Raw genomic sequence first — 7,719 nt, 5'->3', positions numbered from 1 at the left:
GGATTCAAACCCCATCTCTATCATTTACTAGCTGTGTGACTTTTGACACGTTAACTTATTAATTTGTGCCTCAGTTTCCTCATTTTTTATTTTTATTTTATTTTATTTTAGTTTAGTTTAGTTTCCTCATTTTAAAATTAGAATTGTGATAATTGGTTTTTTTTTTTTTTTTTTTGGAGAGAGAGCAAGTGATCGTGAGAAAGTGGGGCAGAGGAAAAGAAAGAATCTTAAGCAGGCTCCACGTCCAGTGCAGAGCCCAACATGGGGCTTGATCTCATGACTCTGAGATCATGACCTGAGCTAAGAGTTGGACTCCACTGACTAAGCCATTGAGGCACCTTTTAGAATTGTGAGGATTAAATGAATTAATAGGCTCAGAACAACACCTGGCACATAATGACACAGGTAAAAGTTAAGTTCCATTATTACTATTATTCAGAATGATTCCTCCAAATATATTGCTTCATATCTTTGTTCAACTGTGCCTCAGTTTCCTCTCCTAAAAAATGGGGTTATTACCAGTATCCACCTCAAAGGGTTGTTGTGCAATCTGAATGTGCAATATAGGGCTTAGAACAATTGTGTCACCCTGGCACCAGCTGAAGGGCCATGTAAGTGCTATTTTGCTGCAATTTTTTTTTTTTTTCACCTTCAAGTGAGTGAGTTTACAGAATCCCAAGAGCCCAAGACCTGGTTCCCATAGAGAATATTATAGAGACCCCATAAGTTGCCTAGGGCCCTGAGATGCAAAAGGGTACCACCAAATAAATACAAAGATACATAAAGGAAACTATGTAGCTATTTAAAATGCTAATCTACAATAATCTAAGCCTCATCAGGGTACGGACTTTTGTCCTTTTTGTTCCTTGCTATGTACCCAGAATGTAGAAGAGCTCCTGGTACATCTTAGGCAGTCAATAAATATTTGTTGAATGAATGAATAAATGAATATGAAGACTGTGTGGCAACATTGAAAGTGCTTCTTATATGGTATTACTAGAGCAAGATATAAAACTATGTAACCCTATGGTCACGACTTTGCAGAAATATATACATGCTTATGGTGATCGATAAACAATAATGTGTAGAACTGAAAATAGTTGTGTTGTTCCACTGTCTGTGATATTATTGTGTTTTTAGAAGGGAAAACAAAGAAGGTAAAGGTAAAAAGATCCTAAAGGAAAAATAATAGCTATGTCATTCCTTTCTATAATGTAGAGTACCATAACCATATCCTTTTAAGGTTGGTCTTGAGAAGTTTAATTATGATCATACCAAAAAAAAATGGACTTAAAATAAATGAATTGAGACCTTTGACTATTTTTTTACTTTCTGATTTCAGGAGGAAAAGCACAAAAGTACACAGACATAAATGGAATACATGTGATGTATATCCGACACGGACGCAGACACACACATACTCTTTCAGATTGTATCTTGAGCTGATTATCCATTCAACACAATCTCCTAGAGCATCTACATCCACCATGCAGTACAATGAGTATTTATGTTCATAATGATCTTTCTGGGGCACTGCAAGGACTTCGATCATCAAACAAAGATTCAATTACTTTTACCACCCTACACTTCCTAAGGCATTAAAGAGGCTAATGCATTTTAGAAAGATTTTTCTATGGAAAGATTTGAACAAAGGGTGTCGGGTTAATTTTTAGTTAACCAGAAAATTTAATTAACCGGAATGACTCGTCCTCTGAACATTCCCATGAAATGAGGTTTTATTGTACTTTGATTTCTGAAATCTTTGTCCAGCTTCTTCCTATTAATAGTGGCGGGTACAGTTCTGGAGTCAAACTGCTTAGGGAAGGTTAGATTGCTGCTCTCAGTCTTAAAAACAAAAAGAAAGTAGGTAAAAAACAAAAAAACAAAAAACCCCCACTCCTTCTTGAATGGTTCTCTGACTATGCTTGACTTTGACCCTTAGATAAGCTGCATGAAAGAATCAGCTCAGTAAGAGAGAAAACGGGAGTTTGGGGTCTTATAGTTTCTATTTAAAGTTATATTAGTGCTATAAGTCTCATTTTGAAAAAATATACATTAGCCATTAAAAATTAATTTATTTTTATTTGTTTTCCAGATTAATGGTCCTTCTAAAATAGAAAATTGAATGAAGACTTAGTTATTTCATTTGCAAAAGCTAATTGAAGCACATATTTATGAAATTAGACACGGAGACGTGAACCACTACCACCCACTCAACCACAACGAGAATGATTTTTTTACTTATGAGACAGGATAAAAGAAGAGAAATTAATATGCATGCGGTAATTCCTTCACCCTCCTTTCTCAATCCTGCCAGTGCCTCTTAAGGAGTCTGGGTCTTTTGTGATGATAATGGAGATAATGGGCAGAGTTGAAAATCTCAGAGTTAGGAGCCAGATGAGAGCAGAGGCCCTGGATTTTGTGCATTGGATTTTGTGCTTTTTAAAATATTAACTTAAATTTAGCAATGTTTGCATGCATGCAGTTAGATTAGGACAATTATTTTTGAAGACTTCATGATAAATCTGCAATCCCTCAGGCTTCCCCTTCCCCCTCATCCCCAGTAGCAGGCTTCTCACAGGGTGTCGATAGTGTTCCAAAGAAGCAAATCCCGACACACAAATACGTATAAAGACTGCTTGTGTCATGTTTGCTGGCATATCACTCGCCAAATCAGCTCACATGGCCAAGCCCAAGCCAATGTGGGGAGGGATACACAGGACAGGCATAATGAGAAGAGTCTTTGGTTATCATAATAATCTCCAACACATGTTGAAACAATGGGACTCCTTTTTTTTTTTTTGGTAATAATTTCTACCCTCCAAACTTAAAGTTGAAATTCACAGAACTGCACATTTTTATGGCTCCATTTCAGGTTGAGTGAAATCTCAGGAATGCCTGAGGGCTCCTCCATTCACAATGCACAATGAAACTTCTGAGTGTCCCATTCCCCATCTTTCTCTCTGCCTCCCGCACACCCTCAAGTAGTCTCCCTGGACTTGTTTTCTTTGTTGTTGCTGTGACACAAATAATGTGACTTTTTAAAGCCACCACTTATTCTCTGTAGGTCAGAGGTCCAGGGAGCATGGCTAGGTGCTCTGCTGGGTGCCAAGCTTAAATTAAAGTGTCAGCGGCCGGGGCTCTTATTGGGAAACTCTGGGGGGAGAGTCTGGCTCTGGAACATTCAGGTTGGTGGAACATTTGCTGCCAGAGCTATTGGAGGGACCAGGGTTTGTTCTCAGCTTCCAGAGACTGATCACATTCCTTGGCTCACGGTCCTCTATGTCTTCAAAACCAACAATTGCAGATCAAGCCCTTCTCAATCTTCACATCTCTCTGTCCTCTCCTTCCTCCTCATCTTTCTGGTTTCCCTTCTGCCTTCTTCCAAGTTCAAGGGCCCAAGGGATTACATTGGGCCCACCAGGAAAATCCAAGATAATCTATTAGTAGCCTCAATTCCATTTGCAAAGTTCTTCATAGCAATCCTCAAATTAGTGTTTTTTTTTAATTTATTTTTTATTGGTGTTCAATTTACTAAAATACAGAATAACCCCCAGTGCCCGTCACCCATTCACTCCCACCCCCCGCCCTCCTCCCCTTCTACTACCCCTAGTTCGTTTCCCAGAGTTAGGAGTCTTTACGTTCTGTCTCCCTTTCTGATATTTCCCACACATTTCTTCTCCCTTCCCTTATATTCCCTTTCACTATTATTTATATTCCCCAAATGAATGAGAACATATAATGTTTGTCCTTCTCCGACTGACTTACTTCACTCAGCATAATACCCTAAATTAGTGTTTGACTGAATAAACAGGACCAGAATTTTGGGAGGAAACCTTGATAATTTTGCCTACCATAGCCTCAAAGTCTCTTTCTTTTCTTATAATCCTCATAAAAAATTCTCTAAAATCCATTACTTGGCGGGGAAATAAAGATGTTTCTCCTGCCCACTCACCTCTTTAAAAATATTCCCAAACCACCAAAAGGATAATAAACTAAACCAAACTCTGTTTTTTTTATTAAACTAGAAAAGACCTTTCCTATCACAATATATAGATAGAGAAAGCAGATGGAAAAATTGTAAATCATTTAACAGAGAGGATGAAATGCAAACTTGGTGCTGATGAGAAACAAGCCAATTTGCCTCACAGAAGTCTCAGAAAGGGTCATGAATTCAATGTACTTGAGGGTGAAAAGAGTTACTAGAGTTACTGATATTTGAAGTTTCCCAGTGAAAATTCCAGCTTTCCTCCTGACCTGTCTAAAGGAAGCTTTCCAGTGGTCATAGGACACTCACGCACCCAGGAGTTCCAGCGAGCTTTCTAGTGTTTGACTTTTTAATATGAACAGAGAGTCAGGTGCCTGGGTGGCTCAGTTGGTTAGGCGTCTGCCTTCGGCTCCGGTCATGATCCCAGGGTTCTGTGATTGAGTCCTGCATCATCGCATCATCGGGTGCCCTGCTCAATGGGGGCCTGCTTCTCCTCCTTCCTCTGCTGCTCTCCCTGCTTGTGCTTTCTTGCTCTGTCTCAAATAAATAAATAAAATCTTTAAAAAAAGATAGAGAGATGGGATGCCTGGGTGGCTCAGCAGTTGAGAATCTGCCTTTGGCTCAGGGTGTAATCCTAGAGTCCCTGAATCGAGTCCCACATCAGGTTTCCTGCAGGGAGTCTGCTTCTCCCTCTGCCTATGTCTCTGTCTCTGTCTCTCTTTCTCTGTGTCTCTCATGAATAAACAAATAAAGTCTTTAAAAATTTTTTTTAATTAAAAAAAATAAAAAAAGAAAGAGCCAAGGATCATCAGGTAGTTGTAAGGACAAAGACTAAATCAAACCAAGTAAAACAAAACAAAACAAAAAAAAAAAAACAAAACAAACAAAAGAAAAAACGCAGAGGAAGCTCAACGAAACAGAAGAAAACTCAAAAGTAAATGTAACTAATATTCTTAGAGAGATACAAGAAATAACTTCCATACAATAAGAAGAGCAGACCATAAGAGGAAGAATCTTATTTTCTGATACATTAAAAATATATTTAATAGAAATGAGAAAATTAATATATATCTTGAAAGAGGAAGTCTGGGAAACCTCCCAGAAAATGGCTACATTGAGTAGAGCCATACAACAGAGAAGATAAGCACATTCAAAGATCATTATAAATAAACATCACATATTTTCCAGAAAGGTAGAAGAGAACAAAGGAATGAGGGAGGGAGAGGGACATCATCAAGAGAAGAGAATAAGCATCCCAGATTTAAGGACTAACCCATGTGTTCAGCCCAACGAGTGAGACAAGACCTAACTGATATGCATTATTGTGAAATTTCAGTAAACCAGAATAAAGAGAAGATTCTGAAAAATTTAGGCCACATTCAAAGATCAGGAATCAGGGCATTGTGGGTCCTCTCAACAGCAAGAGGAGAAACTCACAAAGAGTAGCACCATGCCTTGAAATGACTGAGGGGAAAATAATTTTCCACCTCAAATTCTGCACCCAGACAGTCAAATGTAAGGATAAAATAAAGACATTCATTTTTCGCCTTACCGGGTTTTAAAAACAAAAATCTCTTTGTTCACCCTTTCTCAGAGTATTATTGGAGTAACACGCCATCATCCCCTCCCGATAGACCTAATCCTCAGTGCAAGAAGGAAATAAACCAAGAAAGAGTGATCCAGGAAACAGGAAATGCAACGGAGAAGCAACGGTAGTTCCCAAGATGCTGGCATGGGAGGCCCTAAGCCTACAGCTGGGAAGAGACCTAAAGAGCAATCATTGCCACCTAGAGCACAGCAGAGGGTTTCTGGAAGAGTTTCTTCAATAAAACCCCAAACCAAAACAAAACAGAAGAGGAGAAATGACACATTTACCAACAGATTTGACTGTGTAGAAAACAGTTACTGAGGGGTATTTTATAAAGCAGAGTTAGAGCGTGTAGGAAGACATCAACTATTTTTTTTTTTAACTCAAGTAATTCTAAAAGAAAAAAAATTTAAATTTCAGGAAAAAACAGTTTAAAGAAAGTAAGTGCAATCTGAGTACAATACTTGGCTCAGGAGCTAACAATATGAATAAAAACCCTGCATGTGGCTTTAATAAAAGGTAGAGATCTGATGATATTACAGGGCTGCGGTGGTGGGGAAGGACGTAAAAGTGATAAAACCGATAAAATGTAGAAGTGTTAGAAACTGAGGGGACCACGTGACATGGCTAACAAAGTGGAAAGTACTAGAGGAAGTTGCCTCCGGGTGCTGGTTGGCGGGTGGTGGGTGGGGAGGGAGGGCTGAGGAGCCACAGGCTTATTATAAACTTTTCAGAAATAATGATCTTTTTATTTATTATTATTATTATTTTACTTTTAAGCATTTTTATTTATTCACTTGAGTGAAAAAGAGAGAGAGAGAGCACATGAGTGGGGGGAGGGGCAAAGGGAGAGGGAGAAGCAATCTCCTCACTGAGCAGGGAACCCCGACCCCAGGCTGGATCCCAGGACCCCATGCTCATGACCTGAGCTGCAGGCAGATGCTTAACCAACTGAGGTGCCACCCAGGCACCACAGAAATAATTTTCTTTTTAAACTTATTTGCATATAAACATTGGGAAACTTTAAATTACAGTTTCATCTTATTTTTTAAAATTATGATTTAGAAAACCCCTAAATCTAGTCCACGGGGTCTTTCTTCTCATCAACATCCTAACTCCCTAAGATTTGCAATTTCTGCCATAGAGAAGAGAACCCACTGACACCTCCCCAAGAATGTAGCCTCCAGAACAGCCTGGGCGGAACACAGAAATGCCCAGCCAGCCCACACAACTATGAGATCTAATGGTTATTGCTTTAGGCCACTAGGCTTTGGGGTGATTTGTAACTCAGTAATAGGCAAGTAGTACAACATGTGGCTAAAGCCAGTAGATTTTCCCTCCGCATGTAGGGTACACATCACTGAGAAGCACACTGTGTACCGGTTAAGGGCATAGATTCTGGAAGCCTAATGACTAGCCATTTTCTACCTGGAGGCCTTGGGTGAATTGCTTATTTGTCTCTCATTTTTCTCATCTGTGAAATGAGGATAATAATAACAACAAACGTCCTCACTGGCTTGTCGTCAAGATTAAATGAGTTGATACTTGCAAGACAGGGCGTGCCCAAGACCGTCTACATTCTTTCTCTTTGTTAGCTATTATTTCAGTTACTCTTTAAGCAGAGAACGATGCCTAAAATCCGACTACTTTGGTTATAAATATAAATCTGGGCAACAGTAAGATCTAGAGGCTAGAGCCCTAGGAACAAAAGGAGACTCCAGGCCAGACGTTCAGACCAACTGACTGGTCAGGCAGGCTTTTGTTTATTTAGCTTGTTATAGTGGAAAATTTTAAACACGTACAGAAGCAAACAGTTTAATAAACTCCTATGTACTCAACTTCAGCAGTTACCAACTCACGGCCAAACTCGTTTCATCTAAATTTCTCCTTCTTGTCCCACACTGGATCATTCAAAACCAATATCAGATATCATATGTTTCATCTTTAATTATTTTTGTATATATCTTGAAGAGACGAGACTCTTTCTTGTAAACATAACCCTATATCAATATCATTCTGAAAAATTTTAATAATTCTTCCATACTAGCAAATATTAAGGTCAGACTCAAATTGCCCTGATTTTTTTCTTTATGCTTTGTTCAAATGAGCATCTAAACAATCAAGATCTATATATTGCAATTGG

General features: G+C 38.8%; 1 long non-coding RNA gene across 1 annotated transcript; it reads left to right on the top strand.

Annotated features, from left to right (window-relative positions):
- The first annotated feature begins 274 nt into the window (after window positions 1–274).
- On the top strand, window positions 275–6,183 carry LOC119865315. The gene is made up of 4 exons (XR_005376740.1): window positions 275–405; window positions 1,343–1,501; window positions 2,096–2,282; window positions 5,583–6,183. It is a non-coding gene; the product is annotated as an uncharacterized LOC119865315 (long non-coding RNA).
- The last annotated feature ends 1,536 nt before the right edge of the window (window positions 6,184–7,719 follow it).

The sequence above is a fragment of the Canis lupus genome, chromosome 23, assembly GCF_011100685.1.
Source record: "Canis lupus familiaris isolate Mischka breed German Shepherd chromosome 23, alternate assembly UU_Cfam_GSD_1.0, whole genome shotgun sequence".
NCBI classification, from domain to species: Eukaryota; Metazoa; Chordata; class Mammalia; order Carnivora; family Canidae; genus Canis; species Canis lupus.
This window is presented reverse-complemented; position numbering and strand designations above follow the sequence as displayed.